Source organism: Pseudorca crassidens, chromosome 17 (assembly GCF_039906515.1).
Source record: "Pseudorca crassidens isolate mPseCra1 chromosome 17, mPseCra1.hap1, whole genome shotgun sequence".
In the NCBI taxonomy this organism is placed as follows: domain Eukaryota; kingdom Metazoa; phylum Chordata; class Mammalia; order Artiodactyla; family Delphinidae; genus Pseudorca; species Pseudorca crassidens.
In genome coordinates, this window is record NC_090312.1 from 59,273,399 (window position 1) to 59,293,028 (window position 19,630).

The following is a 19,630-nucleotide window of genomic DNA, read 5'->3' on the forward strand; positions in this document are numbered from 1 at the left end:
TTGATACCAGGAATAGTGTCCTATTGAACAAAAATGTTGACTACGTGACATCCATTTTGTGATCAGAGACTGGACAGAGGAGCAACTGATTTTCAAAGCTGGAAAATTGATAATCCATGTTACATTGGGGCAAAACTTTTCATGACACCATCACCTGCAACAGCCTGGAAGAAAGTCCATGCCAAGAGCTCTAGGGGAAATGGTTGAAAGAATTAAAACCTTAGTTTGTGTTGACAATTATTAGCTATACTTGGCAAGAAGGAGGTAAGTTCAGAGACTGTTAGACACAGTGAAATAGGAAAGAGAAAGGAAAACAGAGTAGAAAGTAGTGTGGGGATTTGTGGCCTTAAAGTCTTAGAAAAGTGTATGCGTTTAAGCAAAAGAAAAGGGAAATACATTTGAGAAAACAGCAAAAGCATATTAAAATCCAGACTTTTAGTTTTCCACTCAAACTATAAAGCCTCAAGGTAGCAGCTATTAAATTACTAGAGATAAATGTTGGGCAAGGATGCAAAGAAGTGATGCAGATTTAAGTATTATGGCTATAGAAGTATTTATGTATGGTTATTGGTGCCAAGAACTGATTGAGAGTAGATCAGAAGCCCATTAAGTTCTGCGGCAGGGGGAATTACATTCTCAAAGGAACTATGAGTCCTGTTGCTAAAATTCTAACTATTTTTAAAAAATTGACATCATCCAAGAACCATTTCAAATGTGGTCAAAGAAGACTCACTGCTTTTCCTAAATATCAGTGCTAGGGTTCATGAAAAAAATGGAAAAGTGTTCCTTTCAAAGATTAGAAACAGAACTAATCAGAGAATATCCCCCACTGCCAATTCAGGGACTCAGTGCTCACCCCACAAGATCCTGGCAATTCTACCGAACTGCTGAAAATCTTCCCAATGCCTTCTCTCTAATTGTAAGATTTTATCAGTTGTCCTACCCCTATTTACCATAGTATATTAGTGAGAAGTGATGGGGGAGGGGGCGTGTTTTAGATCATAGGTTGATCACACCAAGATGAATTGCATTCTGACTAAGCAGTAAAAAGTACTGCACATTTTCCTAGAGATCTTGGACCATGGCTGAATGCAGCTACTAAGTGGTGGTATTTTAGATTTTCTCCCTTGTAGAGGAGTGAATGCACTCTATAGATGGAATAAAAAATGAGATGTATATGTGGTTGCTCCAGAGTAGACTGCCAGAGACTGCTGGTGCTTGATCAAAACCATTTCCTCCTCTGATACGTGGACTGCTATTTGCCTGCTGTTTTCTCTTCCACTTTATGGTTAAGTTTAGAGGCTGGTGGTGCCAGAAGATGGATAGTATCTTGTCCTTGACTGCAAGGAGCTGAAATTCTTTTTAATCTACCTTGTAACATTAGTGAAGCTACTGTGAAGTTGCAATTGTATGTTATAGATATTAACCCATCATGATGAATGCATTCCTTTTTAGCAGCTTCCAGATCTCAACAACTAGACTGTGGTTTAACTATAAACTTTTTATAAATGTTATTGTCTTTTCATTTTCTGTTGCAGATTTCACTGATATGTTTGGTTAATCAATATTCAGAGATTTTCCCAAAAGAAAAGACATTGAAGAATGAGGTTAGTAATTTTTACATAATTATACATTAAATACCTAATTTGCCATTAATTACAAGAATAAGAATTGGCCAAATTAATATATGCCTTTAATTACATTAGGTAATTAAATTTCACAGTTTAAAATGATAATTGGTACATTATTCACGCAACACCCTTTTTGAAACTTGATCTTTTTAACTCAGAAGAAGAAGTATGGTATAGTTACAACAGAAAAACTTAACAGTGGCCTTCATCCTTGTCACTGAAAAATTTTGCCACTTTTGACAAGTAATTCCTCTTTAAGTATCAGGTTCTCACATATTAAAAAAAAGAAGTTAGAAATATATATCTTTCATTTTTTTGTACAGGTCAGATAATTTAAGCAATAAAAATCTCTTAGCCTGATAAACACTAGGGGAAATATCTATATTCTTTCTATTATTCATTTTCCCAGTAATAGTTAATTATGAACCAAATTAACTTTTATAACAGCCATGCCCCCAAAATCAGAAGAAGTGATGTTGACAAGTGTAAAATCACAGATAACAATCTGTCTGTTTAAAATATGATCTTTTTAGATCGGAAGAAAATGATTCACTCAGAATAAATTCTACCTATGGCATCAATGCTATATTTTGAATTAGCCCTAATACCCATAGACTTCACTAATTTGTATTCATTAAAATTTTTATTTTTTCTGCAATATTATTGAACACTTCTCTGTACTAGGGATTTTAGTAAGGCTTTAAATATACATATGGGAGTCATCTTCCTAGAAGTGATAATCATCAAAAAAGAGAAAGGATGAGATCACTGAAGTAAGAAATGTATAAAGAAGAAAACAAAATAAAAATAGGCCATTTAGAGTCTAGTAATGAAAACAAGATTAAAGTTGGCAAAAAATAGTGGGAGAAGTACAAAATAATACATTCTTACCAAAGCCAGAGCTTTAAGAGATTGGAATAAACAATAGTATTAAATATGGCAGAGATTTTATGGAGCATAAAAACTAAGAAAGATATTGAGAAGACCAATTGTATGAATGTTTCACAAATAAAATGACCTTTTTGAATAACATAAATTACATTTTAAAGTATGATACATCTTATCCTTTTTAAAACTTCTACTTTATCCTGAGATTTTCCCTAGCTCTTCTAGCTTACATTAAAATTTCCATCTCAGTTAAAGTTTGTATTACTCCTAAAATAAGCCTACACTCCTGTTTCAGAATATTACAAACTTGGACTTTTTGTTTTTTGACTCTCCTTTCTGTTTTCTTACCACTTGTACATCTCTTGATTATTGCCCTATTAATTATTACTTTACAATTGCTAGAGTCATCTTACATTTGGACATGATAAAATCTGAACATATTTCAATTGTTTCTGAAATCAGGGTTATTTCGTCTTTGGTATGGACTTTATAAGTAACTTTTATAATCTGTCCTTCCTTTTCAAAATACAGATTCACATACTATCTCAGAATCATTTTATTTTTTCCCTTTCAAAGATAAGATAAATAAGGAAGGCAAAAAACATTTCTCCTCTTATGATTAAGAAAAACCACCAATTATTAATTAAGATTATATTTATGTGAACATTGAAAACTTTTCATTGATTTTTTGATCAAATGTATATAAAAAGTAAAAAGTAAATCTAAGCTAAACTTATGAAAAGGGACATTCTCTAGCCTATATCTTCTTTTCCAATTCCTACTCCCAAGAAACAACTACTTTGAATGACATTTAGTTGATTGTTATGTTATTTACCTAATATTTTAAAATAACATGCTATTGCTAGGTTTTTTTTCTTTTAGTTTTAATTGTCATCGTAGCACTTCACATTATAGAAGATGAGGATTTAGCTTTCTCATATTATTACTCTTATACCCAGGAAAGTGAGGCTCTTGCCTTGGCCCTGTCCCTCAATGGGCTTTGGTGTCTAAGTGGTTTTGTTCTGCCTAGGACTTATCTGATCTGGCAGTGCCTCTCAGGTGGAGCACTTCAAGCTAGTACCAGGTCTCAAGTGGACACAGGTTCCAGTTTTTCATCTTCAGGATTCTTTCTCATCTAAATCTGTGTCTAGGGTCAATCAGATGTCCTAAAGTTTCAGGATTCATGTCTACAAGGATTTCCCAGGACCCTAAGGCCAGACCTAGTGGCACAGGGTACCCTGGAGTGTAGGTCATTCTTGCCAGATGATGTGCTATTTCTTTCTGAAAATCATGGGACTTTGGGCTGTGACACTACTATGATACACTGAATTTTGATGACTCTCACATAAAACATAGGATGCCCTCAGGATTCTGGACAACCAGTGCTAGAACCCTAGACTGGAGGATTGAAGGCAGCTTTGCTCTTGAGCTGTGTGTGAGGACCCATTTATCAGCTCTGGCCTATCTATGCTTAGACCCCAGTGCAACCTCTGGTTTAGAGCTCCTGAAAGAGTGCATGCATTATTTACCCTGTGGACCCCAGCAGTGAAACACAGGGTGGTCACCCCACACTCTCTTCATAATCTGCACCACAGGTCAGACATTCATTTAGGAGTGGCCATTCTATATCTTCTGACAGTCTTTAAGAATGTCACTTGGCAATGTCAGCAGACTCTTCTGATCAATTTCTTTTCTTGTCTCCAAACTATTGTGCTCTCATGAGTTGATTGTAAAATTTACTAAAAATGAAAAGCACAATCATTGCACCAAGAGACCCACTCCTCCCTACGTCCATTGTCCCTTTGCCAGTCCTCCATACTGGTGGTAAGGTGGAAAACAATGGTGTCATCAATATTTAAAGAGATCTCATTCTAGGAAGGCAGTGATAGCTGAAAGAGTTCAAAAGAAGACTGTCAAGATCTGAGAAGGGTCAACATTTTATTCACTTTCAAGCTAATAAGTTAGTCTTTTACTATTTCAAGGATTGTGGGAAATAAAATAAGATGCCTGGGTCAGAGAGAAAAGTCTTTTTTGTATATGGTTCAAAAAATGACAAACCAGATGATGGGTCAAAAAGTCAACCAAGTAGCCTTCAACATAGCAATTTCCTTAGCACAGTTGATGAACTTTTCTAAGAGCATTGCTTTTTCATTTTCTACCTCCTCACTACAGTCATATCATTCTTAGTTTTCTGTGTTACAGTCAAAATCATTAGTTTGTTGGCGGCTACTTCTGGAAATAGTGGTTCAAAATCTCTTCGCAGCAATTCCAGACATGTTTGGATTGCACACTCTACTCTGGCACTTTCAAAGTAAGTTTCTGCTCTGTTAATTTATTGCTCAAAGGTGCATCATTACCCTGAAATTCATTCACATATTGTGCCATAACAAACTCACGTCTTTCACTGGTTAAAGGTTCTGCTAGAACATCAGGTAAAGTTTATGAACTTGGCTTTTCTTCTGTGATGCAGTCCCATTGAGGTGACAATCAAAACCTATGTTCCCAGGAACCTGGAATCACTGATCCTGAGGTCCAAATGGTCCCATAGTTTCATCAGGCAAGACTGTTCGATAGCAGATATCTGTAGGTGCAGTGGCCACATGAGATTCATCAGAACCTGAAGATCCTGCAGCTGAAAGGGCTCTGGGTTTGACAACACTTTTAACTAAAGAGCAAAATTCTGGGTGATAGGAAACCAGTCCGGCTCTGTTACAGAGCACTTCACTCTTTATGACAGTCTCTAGGTCCATCCACATCTCTGCAAAGGGCACAATTTCATTCCTTTTTATGGCTGAGTAATATTCCATTGTATATATGTACCACATCTTCTTTATTCGTTCCTCTGTTGATGGACATTTAGGTTGCTTCCATGTCCTGGCTATTGTAAATAGTGCTGCAGTGAACATTGGGGTGCATGTATCTTTTGGAATTGTGGTTTTCTCAGGGTATGTGCCCAGTAGTGGGATTGCCGTGTCATACAATAGTTCTATTTTTAGTTTTTTAAGGAACCTCCATACTGTTCTCCATAGTGGCTGTATCGATTTACTTTCCCACCAACAGTGTGTAAGAGGGTTCCTTCTTCTTCACTCCCTCTCCAGCATTTATTGTTTGTAGATTTTTTGAAAATATCCATTTTGATTGGTGTGAGGTGTTACCTCAGAAAGACAGATGAACGCTATTGACATTTAGGATCCTCTATTGATGATCTTCACTACTGTAAACTGGTTCATCACAGTCTCTGTGGTACCCATGTGGTTGTAGGAAGCAACTTCACTAATGCAACAACAGACAACCATATTATAAAGAAATTAAGTGGAAACTAGCAGTAATGTCAACTTATTTGCTCTGCTATTTGTAACATTTGGGATGATCTATAAACATTTTCAAAGGCTTCAGTTTTTAAAATTTACTTCCTTGTAGGTATTTATTTCAACGTTTATGAATTTACAATATTGGCAAGTGGTTTGTGATTTTCAAATTTCAAATGTTCATTCATATTATCATTAAATACATCATGAGCACATCCACATTGTAGAGAATGTGGTAACTAACATGTAATCAGGGTATGATTTCATATTGTTATTTTTCCCCTTAACTGGAAAAACCTGTTTTAATTATTTTTCTCCAAAAATAAATCATACATTTGGTTATCAGAAAATAATCTTTGTTACTCATAGCAGAGCAAGCAGCATGAGCATACAAATATTTATGTCAGTTCCCTGACTGATCTCCAATTTCTACTGGTTGTGCAAAGAAGAGCAGATGACACCTGCACACACAGGGATACAGACCTTTTATAATGGGCAATAAGCATCCATGCCCTTTGTCTGAAGAAAGACTATATTTGTATCTTAAGAGGTAGCAGAATAGTGGATTCTATTTCTATGCTATAAAATTTCAAACTGTAAATTTAATATAAACAGAATATCATTTAGGTTTTCCTTCTGGATGAAACTTGCATTTGTGATCAACATTAAACAAGCTCAGTGATAATCTTTGGGAGAGTTATTGAAAGGCAGTGTTCCCTGGAAGAACCATAGATCACATAGTATCATGAGTAACAATAAGTCTGAAGACTTATTTTGGGGGAGGGAGGAGGTTCTCACTGATTTTTGAATCTGTGGCTTCATGTTGTTCATTGTTTTTTTCTAACTTTCTCAGATAATACTTCTTCAAACTTGACTGCTGCCCCATTCTGTCCTCTTTTTGCACATCATTACATGTATATAAGGCCTTCTCCTGAGTATTTTCTGTTACTTTGTTTTCTGTGTCTTACACTCTTATTTTTCTTATTGCATTAGTATAGATATTTCATTCTGACCTAGTTTTGTTCACTAGTTTACTTTTATTGTACTAATCTAAACTGAAATATATCCTTTGAGTTCTTAGGTTCAGTTATAATTTATTTTTTTTAGTTGGGATTTTTTCTTGAATACACAAATTTGTCCTTTATATCCTTTGATAAAATGATCAGAGCTATTTTAATGTCAGTCTGATAATTCTAGTATTTTATTTTCCCATGTTGTTCAACTATTTTTATTATTTTTGCTATTTTTATTTATGTCTTAAGTTCCATTGTACTACTAGTTATTTTTAATCTTGGTGGGACATTATGGCCCAACATTGTAGGAATGATTGAGGCCTCGGATAACATAATCTCCCTCTGGGAAGAATTTACATTGATTGTGATAGATAATTCTCATGATTTTTTTTTTTAATTGAAGTATAGTTGATTTACAATATTGTGTTAGTTTAAGGTATATAGCACAGTGATTCAGTTATTTATTTATTTTTTTGCAGATTACATTTCATTACAGGTTATTAAAAGATACTGAATATAATTCACTGTGTTATAGAGTAAATCTTTGCTGCTTATCTATTTTACACATAGTAGTTTGTATCTGCTAATCCCATACTCCTAATTTGTCCCTTTCCCTCTCTCTCCCCACTTTGGTAAACATAAATGTGTTTTCTATGTCTGTTAGTCTGTTTCTATTTTGTGTATAGATTCATTTGCACAGCTGTTAACCCTTCTAGACTTCAGACTATACTACAAAGCTACAGCAAGCAAAACAGAATGGTACTTGCACAAAAATAGACACACAAATCAATGGAAGAGATTAAAGAGCCCAGAAATAAACCCACACATCTGATGACTTTCTCCATTCACCTCTTCTGCCTCTTCTCAGTCATAAAACTTTCTAATTCAGAAGAGGAGATGTGTACATACACAAACACACACACACACCTCTTTCATTAAAAATAAACCTGCCTGGGAAAACCTAAAAAAAAAAAATAGAAAACTAATATAAAGAAAATTCTAAGCTTCCAAATGAGCAAAAGATCTTTTAAAAAGATTGGAGAGGCAATAGAACATTTTACCACTACAAGAGAAAGTTAGAAAACAAAGAAATGATATAAAAAGTGGTGAATTATAAACACAAAATTTTATAATAGAAATAAGTGGATAAATTAGATATCAGCAAATACGGCCTCTACCTATACACATATACACAATGCAAAAAAGTCAAAATTTCATTATAAATTGAACAAATCCACTTATATAGTCATATTTTAAAACATATTTCAGAACATGATAGTTGAATGTAACAAGGTTATGTGAGATTTCATCTAGTTAATATAAAATCCTTTTTTTTTTTTTTTTTTTGCGGTACACAAGGCCTCTCACTGTTGTGGCCTCTCCCATTGCAGAGCACAGGCTCTGGATGCACAGGCTCAGCGGCCATGGCTCACAGGCCCAGCTGCTCCACGGCATGTGGGATCCTTCCGGACTGGGGCACGATCCCATGTCCCCTGCATCAGCAGGCAGGCTCTCAACCACTGTGCCACCAGGGAAGCTCCATAAAACCTGTTTAATATTCTACACCTATAAGAGCAAATTCACATGTAATTAAATATAATTTATTAGTTTACAAACTGAATTTCAGATTCTTTCAAGGTAACAATATAATATAATCTCTGTTCCTTTAACCACAATCAAATTACAAGCATTGTAATAGATTTTATCATTGCTGTGCAATGTTATTTGTCCTTTCACGCAGGAGAGACGGAATCTCCTGGACTTATTTATTTATTTATTTATTTATTGTGGTAAGCAGGCCTCTCACTATTGTGGCTTCTCCCATTGCGGAGCACAGGCTCTGTACGTGCAGGCTCAGCGGCCATGGCTCACGGGCTCAGCCACTCAGCGGCATCTTCCCGGACCGGGGCATGAACCCATGTCCCCTGCATTGGTAGGCGGACTCTCAACCACTGGGCCACCAGGGGAGCCCTCTCCTGGATTTCTGAATTCAACGTTTTGCCATTTGATTTACTTGGGTGAATTAAATGTGAATGGAAGCAATATGCAGACTGCAAATTTTGAGCATTGTTTTTAGCTTTATTGAAATCTACTTGACAGCAAACATTGTGTAAGTTTAAGGGGTACAATGTGATAATTCGACACCCCATATACTGCAAAATTATTACCACAATAAGGTTTGTTAACACATCCATTACCTCACAAAAGTACCTTTTTTAATGTGTAGTGTTTAGTCTCATACTAAAACATTTCTACAACCTTCAATTGTTGACTTTATCTTTTTGGAATAAGTTGCATAAGTTTTTAACATCAGTGCCAAGGAATTTAAGAAAGAGAGATTTATCCCAGGCTTTAGCAGATATTTAAAAATATAATACTCATTTAATATAAAAATATAATATTTTTCAGAGAAGAAGACACATTTCCAGCACCACCATCCCTTTTAAGTACTTATCAACCCATGATTGTTCCTAAGTTTTGCAGAAGGCTTATCAAATACAACACCAAAGCACGTGCCACTTATTGATCTTAATATAATAATAAAGTCAAACAACTCTTTTTTTCCCAAACAGTCATATTTATTTCCACACTTCTCAGATGCTTTCTTATCTGGAGGAGAAAAAACAAACAAACAAACAAAAAAAAAACAACTCCAAAGAAACAACTATCTCTTAGAGAAACAGATATTCACCAGCTTTGCTTTTTTTCCTATTAAACAGTAATGGTCACAGGGTTTTAGTCAATTATTAAAAATATTGCCAACAGTTTTCTAGTCACAATGTGTTCTGTTTGGTAAACCAAAATGGTTGTTACACTCTATCAAATTGTAAACTGAAAACAGAAAATATGCTTTGAAAGTGAGGAATACCAAATATTGGGTGATTCCTAAAGGGTATAAATAGTGTGATTTATATTGCTTCATGAATGAAAGGTAATTTACTGATAAATATCAACATTTTGAGTAGTTTTAAAAGCACTGCACTGAAATTTAAAGTATGTATTTACTGAATAGTAAATTCAACTTGTGAAAAATAAAATCTAAAGGAAGTTAAAGGAGAGAAATATAAGAACACATGAAAACAATTCATGTCATTGTTCAACATTAATACATATATTTTCAATAATCAATTAACTAATAATGAATGAAGGTACTGACCCAGATTAGCTGTTCTTGCAAGTCAATTTTAGGAGTACTAACAATTAAGGTTTTTCAGATAATTAAAGGATTAACCAAGAACTAATAACACCCTTTCAATTTATTTAACTCAACAGGAGGGATGGGTTACAGTTGGTTTTAAAGAAACTATTAGAGGCTGTTCTTGCCTCATCTATTTACAACCACAAAAAGAATAAAATATTTGATAGCAAAGATAGTTATAAAGTGTAAGAAATAGATGAAATACAGAACATTAATTGAATCCTGGATAAGGGAAAAGATTCTAAATTGTAATTAAAAAATGGAGTTCTTATAATGTGTCAGGCTTCTTATTCTTAAATAAATGGAAAGTTTTAGAAAAAAAATGTTACCAAAAGGAATGATCATACTAAAGAATCTTGGTTTACAGATTCAAAATTAGGGTGTATATGGCCAGTATTATCCAAGGGAAAGAACTTATGAACTTGAGATGCAAAAACTCTCTTCTTATTAAAGAAGTGCTCTTTGGTGTGATTTTATCATATTCTTCAAAATATTCCCCTAGTCCCCACTTCAGTCTTGGATTCTTAACTAGCTTGATACTGGTGTCTAGACAATGCATTTTAAAAAATTTTATTGGAATATAGTTGATTTACAGTGTTGTGCTACTTTCAGGTGTACAGCAAAGCAAATCAGTTACACGTATACTTATATCCACTCTTTTTTTTTAGATTCTTTTCCCATATAGGCCATTACAGAATACTGAGTAGAATTCCCCATGCCATACAGCAGGTTCTTATTAGTTACCTTTTTATATAAAATAGTGTGTATATGTCACTCTCAGTCTCACAATTTATCCCTCTCCCTGTCTTATCCCCTGGTAACCATAAGGGTTTTTTTTTTTTTTTCTACAACCATGACTCTACCTCTGTTTTGTAAATGAGTCCATTTGTACTCCTTTTTAAAACTCCTCATATAAACAATATCATATGATATTGGTCTTTCTGTGTATGACTAACTTCATTCAGTATGACAATCTATAGGTCCATCCATGTTGCTGCAAATGGCATTATTTCATTCTTTTTTATGGCTGAGTAATATTTTGTTGTGTATTTGTAACACATCTTCTTTATCCATTCTTCTATTGATGGATATTTAGGTGGCTTCCATGTCCTGGCTATTGTAAATAGCACTGTAATGAACATTGGGGTGAATACATCTTTTCAAATGATGGCTTTGTCCAGGTATATGCCCAGGGTTGCTGGATCATGTGGTAGTTCTATTTTTAGTTTTTTACGGAACCTCCATACTTTTCTCCATAGTAGCTGCACCAATTTACATTCCCACCAACAGTGTAGGAGGGTTCCCTTTTCTCCACACACTCTCCAGCATTTATTGTTTGTAGATTTTTTTGATGATAGCCATTCTGACCAGTGTGAAATGATACCTCATTTAGATTTGATGTGCATTTCTCTAATACTTAGTGATGTTGAGCATCTTTTCATGTGCTTTTTGACCATCTGTATGTCTTCTTTGGAGAAACGTCTATTTAGATCTTCCCCCCCACACATTTTGATTGTTTTTTTGTTTTTTTTTCTTGATATTGAGCTAAATGAGCTGTTTGTATATTTTGGAGATTAATACTTTGTCCATTGCTTCATTTGCAAATATTTTCTCCCATTCTGAGGGTTGTCTTTTTAATGAATGGAATGAGGCATTTGTTTCATTAATTGGAGAAAAAGCATTATATTTTTTTACTTGTATGACATCTCTTCTTTTGCTAGTGTCCTTTCTGATTACTTTTTTTTTTCTTTTTTTTTTTTCTTTGTTGTACGCGGACCTCTCACTGTTGTGGCCTCTCCCGTTGTGGAGCACAGGCTCCGGACACGCAGGCTCAGCGGCCTGGCTCACGGGCCCAGCCGCTCCGTGGCATGTGGGATCTTCCCAGACCGGGGCACAAACCCGTGTCCCCTGCATTGGCAGGCAGACTCTCAACCACTATGCCACCAGGGAAGCCCTGATTACTTTTTAATAGTTTACCAGTCCTAATTCATGATTGAATTATTGAAGTAGTTATATTGATCAAGGTTTAAGTATCTATATTATTCTGGTATTGATTCGACTATGCTGAAAAATTGATACTTTTGCTTCATTATAGCAAGAGAGTTGAAATCTATCAATGATCTAAATATTGGTAACTCTTCTGGAATAACATGGATTATATATGGAAAACAAAGTTTACAATAATTGTCCAGATGAAATATGGAAAGTATTAAAATATCTTATATTGCTCAAACTTGTCACCTTGAAAATAACTAATTAGAGTATACCTATATTCAAAGACATATCAACAAAGGATATGAAATACTATGGAGCTTTAAAATTAAATACCTTGGCACGCCTCTTGGATAGTCTCATCCACCAGAGGACAGACAGCAAAAGCAAGAAGAACTACACTCCTGCAATCTGCAGAACAAAAACCACAATCACAGATGCTTAGACAAAATGAAAAGGAAAAGGATTATGTCCCAGATGAAGGAACAAGATAACCCCCCAGGAAAACAGCTAAATGAAGTGGAGATAGGTAACATTCCAGAAAAAGAATTCAGAATAATGATAGTGAAGATGATCCAGGATCTCAGAAAAAGAATGCAGCTGAAGATTGAGAAGATGCAGGAAATGTTTAACAAAGAGTTAGAGGAGCTACAGAATAAATAGAGATGAACAATACAATAACTGAAATGAAACATACACGAAAAAGGAATCAATAGAAGAATAACTAAGGAAGAAGAATGGATAAGTGACCCAGAAGACAGAATGGTGGAAATCACTGTCATGGAAGAGAATAAAGAAAGAAGAAGTACGATAAATGAAGACAGCCTAAGAGACCTCTGTGACAACACTAAATGCACCAACATTCACATTATAGGGGTCCCAGAAGGAGAAAGCTCTCAAGAAAATATTTTTAGAGATAATAGCTGAAAACTTCCCTAACATGGGACAGCAAACAGTCAACCAAGTCCAAGAAGCACAGAGTTGCAGGCAGGATAAACCAAAGAAGAAACACACTGAGACACATAGTAATCAAACTGACAAAAATTAAAGACAATGAGGGCTTCCCTGGTGGTGCAGTGGTTGAGAGTCCACCTGTCAATGCAGGGGACATGGGTTCGTGCCCTGGTCTGGGAAGATCCCACATGCTGTGGAGTGGCTGGGCCAGTGAGCCATGGCCACTGAGCCTGCATGTCCAGAACCTGTGTTCCACAACGGGAGAGGCCACAACAGTGAGAGGCCTGCATACTGCAAAAAAAAAAAAAAAAAAAAAAAAGACAATGAAAATATATTAAAAGCAACAAGGGAAAACCAGCAAATAATGTACAAGGGGACTCACATAATGTTATAAGGTGATTTCTCAGCAGAAAATCTGCAAGCCAGAAGGGAGTGGCACAATATATTTCAAGTGGTGAAAGGGAAGAAACTACAACTAAGATTACTCTACCCAGCAAGGCTCTCATTCAGATTTGATGGAGAAATCAAAAGCTTTACAAACAGGGAAAAGCTAAGAGAATTCAGCACCACCAGACCAGCTTTGCAACAAATACTAAGGCAACTTCCCTTGGAAGGAAACACAAGAGAAGGAAAAGACCTACAAGAACAAACTCAAAACAATTAAGAAAATGGTAATAGGAACATACATATCAATAATTACCTTAAAAGTAAATGGATTAAACACAGCAACCAAAAGACATGGACTGGCTAAGCAGATACAAAAACAAGATCTGCATATATGCTGTCTACAAGAGACCCACCTCAGACCTAGGGACACATATAGACTGAAAATGAGGGGATGGGAGAAGGTATTCCATGCAAATGGAAATCAAAAGAAAGCTGGAGTAGCAGTACTCATATCACACAAAATATAATTTAAAATAAAGACTGTTATGAGACAAAGAAGGACACACATAATGATCAAGGGATCAATCCAAGAAGAAGATATAACAATTATAAATATAAATGTACCCAACATAGGAGCACCTCAATATATAAGGCAAGTACTAACAGCCATAAAGGGAAAAATTGACAGTAACACAATAATAGTGGAGAACTTTAACATCCCACTTTTATCAATGGACAGATCATCCAGATAGAAAATCATTAAGGGAACACAGGCTTTAAATAGCACATTAGATCAGATGGACTTAATTGGTATTTATAGAGCATTTAATCTAAAAGCAGCAGAATACACATTCTACTCAAGTGCACAGGGAACATTCTCCAGGACTGACCACATGCTGGGCCAGAAGGTGGCCTCAGTAAATTTAAGAAAATTGAAATCATATCAAGCATCTTTTCTGATCACAACACTATGAGACAGGAACAAAAACTAAAAAAAACCCACAAAGTCATGGAAGCTAAACAATATGCTACTAAACAACCAATGGATAACTGAGGAAATCAAAAAATTCCTAGAGACAAATGAAAATGAAAGCATAAGAATCCAAAACCTATGGGATGCAGCAAAAGCAGTTCTAAGAGGCAAGTTTATAGCAATACAATGTTACCTCAGGAAACAAGAAAATTCTCAAATAAACAACCTAACTATACACCTAAAGCAACTAGAGAAAGAAGAACAAACAAAACCTAAGTTAGTAGAAAGAAAGAAATCATAAAGATCAGAGTAGAAATAAATGAAATAGAGACAAAGAAAACAATAGCAAATATCAATGAAAGTAAATGCTAGTCCTTTGAAAAGATAAAAAAAAAATGGTAAAATTTTAGCCAGACTCATCAAGAAAAAAACAGGAGTGGACTCAAACCAATAAAATTAGAAATGAAAAAGGAGAAGTTACAACTGACACCACAGAAATACAAAGGATATTAAGAGACTACTACAGCCAACTGTATGCCAATAAAATGGACAACCAGGAAGAAACGGACAATTTCTTAGAAAGGTACAGTCTCCCAAGGCTGAATCAGGAAGAAATAGAAAATATGAACAGACCAAACACAAGTGCTGAAATGGAAATTGTGATTAAAAAACTCCCAACAAACAAAAGTCCAAGACCTGATGGCTTGACAGGCGAATTCTATCAAACATTTAGAGAAGAGCTAACACCTATCATTCTCAAACTGTTCCAAAACATTGCAGAGGAAGGAAAACTCACTAACTCATTCTATGAGACCACCATCACCCTGATACCAAAACCAGACAAAGACACCACAAAAATAAAATAATATTACAGCCCAATATCACTGATGAACATAGATGCAAAAATCCTCAACAAAATATTGGCAATCCAAATCCAACAATACATTAAAAGGATCATACACCATGATCAAGTGGGATTTATTCCAGGGTTGCAAGGATTCTCCAATATCTACAAATCAATCAGTGCGATACACCACTTCAACAAATTGAAGAATAAAAATCATATGATCATTTCAATAGATGCAGAAAAGGCTTTTTACAAAATTCAGTACCCACTTATGATAAAAACACTCCAGAAAGTGGGCATAGAGGGAACATACCTCAGCATAATAAAGGCCATATACGACAGAACAGCAGCTAACATCATTCTCAATGGTGAAATACTGAAAGCTTTTCCTCAAAGATCAGGGAAAAGACAAACATGTCCACTCTCACCACTTTTATTCAAATTAGTTTTAGAAGTCCTAGCTAAAGCAATCAGAGAAGAAAAGGAAATAAAAAGAATCAAAATTGAAAAAGAATTTAAACCGTCACTGTTTGCAGATGACATGATACTATACATAGAAGATCCTAAAGACGTTACCAAAAAACAACTAGAGCTCATCAATAAATTTGGTAAAGTCGCAGTTTACAAAATTAATGCACAGAAATCTCTTGCATCTCTCTACACTAACAGCAAAAGATCAGAAAGAGAAATTAAGGATACAATCCCATTTATCATCACAAAAAAAATGAAAACAATACCTAGGAATAAACCTACCTAAGGAGGTAAAAGACCTGTAATCAGAAACTATAAGACACTGATGAAAGAAATCAAAGATGACACAAACAGATGGACAGATATACCATGTTCATGGATTGGAAGAATCAATACTGTCAAAATGACTGTACTACCCAAGGCAATCTACAGATTCAATGCAATCCCTATCAAATTATCGATGACATTTTTCACAGAACTAGGACAAAAAATCTTAAAATTTATATGGAGACACAAAAGACTCCAAATAGGCAAAGCAATCTTGAGAAAGAAAAATGGAGCTGGAGGAATGAGGGTCTCTGACTTCAGGTTATACTACAATGCAATAGTCATCAAAACAGTATGGTACTGACACAAAAACATAAACATAGATCAATGGAACAGGATAGATGCCCAGAAATAAACCGACACACCCATGGCCAATTAATCTATGGCAAAGGAGGCAAGGCTACACAGTGGTGGAAAGGCATTCTCTTCAACAAATGGTGCTGGGAAAACTGGACAGCTACATGTAAAGAAATGGAATTAGATCATTCTTTAACACCATACACAAAAATAAGCTCAAAATGGATTAAAGACCTAAATGTGAGACTGGACATTATAAAACGCCTAGAGGCAAACATAGGCAGAACACTCTGTGACATATTTCACAGCAATACCTTTCTTGTTCTGTTTCCCAGACTAATAGAAATAAAAACAAAAATTAAAAAGTGGGACCTAATTGAACTCAAAAGCTTTTGCACAGCAAAGGAAACCATAAACAAAAAGAATAGATAACCCACAGAATGCGAGAAAATATTTGAAAATGATATGACTGACAAGGGACTAGTCTCCAAAATTTATAAACAGCTCATGAGGCTTAATATCATCAAAAGAAACAGCCCAATCAAAAAATGGGCAGCAGCTTCCCTGGTGGCACAGTTGTTGAGAGTCCGTCTGCCGATGCAGGGGACATGGGTTCGTGTCCCAGTCTGGGAAGATCCCACATGCCGTGAAGTGGCTGGGCCTGTGAGCCATGGCTGCTGAGCCTGCGCGTCTGGAGCCTGTGCTCCGCAACGGGAGAGGCCACAGCAGTGGGAGGCCCGCATACTGCAAAAAAAAAAATCCACAAATAATAAATGCTAGAGAGGATGTGGAGAGAAGAGAATTTTCCTACACTGTTGGTGGGAATGTAAATTGATACAGCCACTATGGAGAACAGTACAGATGTTCCTTTAAAAACTAAAAGTAGAACTACCATATGACCCAGCAATCCCACTACTGGGCATATACCCTGAGAAAAACATAATTCAAAAAGAAACAGCTACCACAATGTTCATTGCCCCACTATTAACAATAGCAAGGACATGGAATCAACTTAAATGTCCATCAACAGATAAATGGATAAAGAAGATGTGAATATACAATGGAATATGAAATGTCCATCAACAGATGAATGGATAAAGAATATGTGTGTATATACAATGGACTATTACCCAGCCATAAAAAGAAATGAAATTGAGTTATCTGTAGTGAGGTGGATGGACCTAGAGTCTGTCATACAGAGTGAAGTAAGTCAAACAAAGAAAGAGAAATATCATATGATATCCTTTATATGCAGAATCCAAAAAGAAATGATATAATGATCTTATTTTTTCTTATTCCTTTAGGTGTAAGGTGAGGTTGCTTTTTGGAGATTGTTCTTGTTTTCTGAGGTAAGCTTGTATTGCTATAAACTTCCTTCTTAGAACTTCTTTTGCTGCATCTCATAGAATTTGGATTGATGTGTTTTTGTTTTCATTTTTCTCCAGGTATTTTTTGATGTCCTTTCTGATTTCTTCACTGACCGATTGGTCGTTTATTAGCAGGTTGGTTAGCTTCAATGTGTTTGCATTTTTTTGTACTCTTTTTCTAGTAGTTGGTTTCTAGTCTCATAGCATTATCATTGGAAAAGACATTTGATATGGTTTTAGTTTTCTTATATTTACTGAGACTTGTTTTCTGGTCCAGCATGTGATCTATCCTGGAGAATGTTCCATGTGCACTTGAAAAGAATGTGTATTCTGCCGCTTTTGGATGGAATGTCCTATATATATATACTAAGTACATCTAATCTAATGTGTCATTTAAAACTTGTATTTCCTTATTGATATTCATTCTGGATGATCTCTTTATTAATGTCACTATAGTGCTAAAGACCTGTACTACTATTGTGTCATTGTCAATTTCTCTGTTTATGTCTACTAATTTTTGCTTTAGGTGTGCCTGCATTGGGTGCATATATATTTACAATGATTCCTCAATTATTATGTAATGTCCTTCTTTGTCACTTGTTACAGTCCTTGATTTTACCTAAGTATTGCTACCCCAGCTTTCTTTTCTGCTCCATTTGCACGTAAGAGTTTTTTCCTTCCCTGGGAGGTGCTGGCCCACTGGTGGGTGGAGCTGGGTCTCACGGTAGCCAGCTGAGGGGTGTGGGGTTTCATGGCTAGTGTTGAGCAACTAATGAGTGGAGCAGCTACTGCCATGGCTGGCTGCATGCTCTGGGGACACCTGGAGCTAATGCTGGCTCACTGGTAGTCAGGGCCATGTCCTGAAGTCAATAAGCTAGAGGGAGGATTTCAAAATGGCTCTTACCAGCACCAGTGTCCTCATCAACCAAAAATGGCTGCTGCCAGCATCTATGTCCCAAGGGTGAGTTTCAATTTTCTCCTGCCTCTCTAGGAGCCTCTCCAAGATCAGCAAGTGGGTCTGACCCAGGCTTCTTTCAAATTACTCTTTCTGCCCTAGGTCTTGTAGTGTTGGATTTTGTGTGTCCCCTTTGAGAGTGCAGTGTCTACTTCCTAGAGTGCTCTATTTTTTGCTTATGGACAGGTGTTAGTCTCATAAAATGACCATAAACTAAAGAGGCTATCATTCTATTTACTTAATTCTATTTTAAAATGAGATAAAATATATAATTGAATAATATTTTTTCATAGAATATTTTGTCTTATTTTAATATATTTATTATACATGCATGAACATGTTAAAAACTAAGGAAAGTTTATATACTAGTATAGGTTCCTTGAAGTTGAAATTATGCCCAGAGCATATTAAATAATGTTTTCTGGTAAAAAAACTAACCTGTTTTTAAATCTAAAGTTGAGAATATATGTTTTCTTTTGAAGCCAATTACTTGAAAAAAATGGCAATTTACTGCATAAAATGTATAGCCTTTGGTTTTCAGATTATTCTTTTATATATATATATATATATATATATATATATATATATATATATATATATATATATATATATATATATATATATATATATATACTACCTAGTCTGATAAAATGTTATATTTGGTACATATTATCATCATAGAAAAATGTCTGTTAATAAAATAAGCTAAAGTCTAGAATCTTAAGAAGTGTGTCAGAATACTCACTCATGGATAACACCTAAGCTGAGTTTTGGCTTCTGAGATTTGAGACACTTCTGAGAACTTTTTTTTTGGTAAGTGGTCTGCACTGTAGACTTCCCAAGAACTTCATGGAATCCTATTTATCAGATCCCATGGCACAGCAGAGCCTAAGGCAAAGTACTCTTAATAAGGACACTTGACCCCAAAAGATGTTTAAAGATGTACAGAAAATGTTCTTTCCCAGTGTTGCAAATTCTTTCTGAGACTATAATAAACTAAATGGAACGAAACATAATTAGA

General features: G+C 35.4%; 1 pseudogene; it reads right to left on the reverse strand.

Moving 5' to 3' along the window:
• Window positions 1-4,491: 4,491 nt before the first annotated feature.
• Window positions 4,492-5,275, reverse strand: LOC137210091 (methylmalonic aciduria and homocystinuria type D homolog, mitochondrial-like; annotated as a pseudogene).
• Between the last annotated feature and the right edge of the window lie 14,355 nt (window positions 5,276-19,630).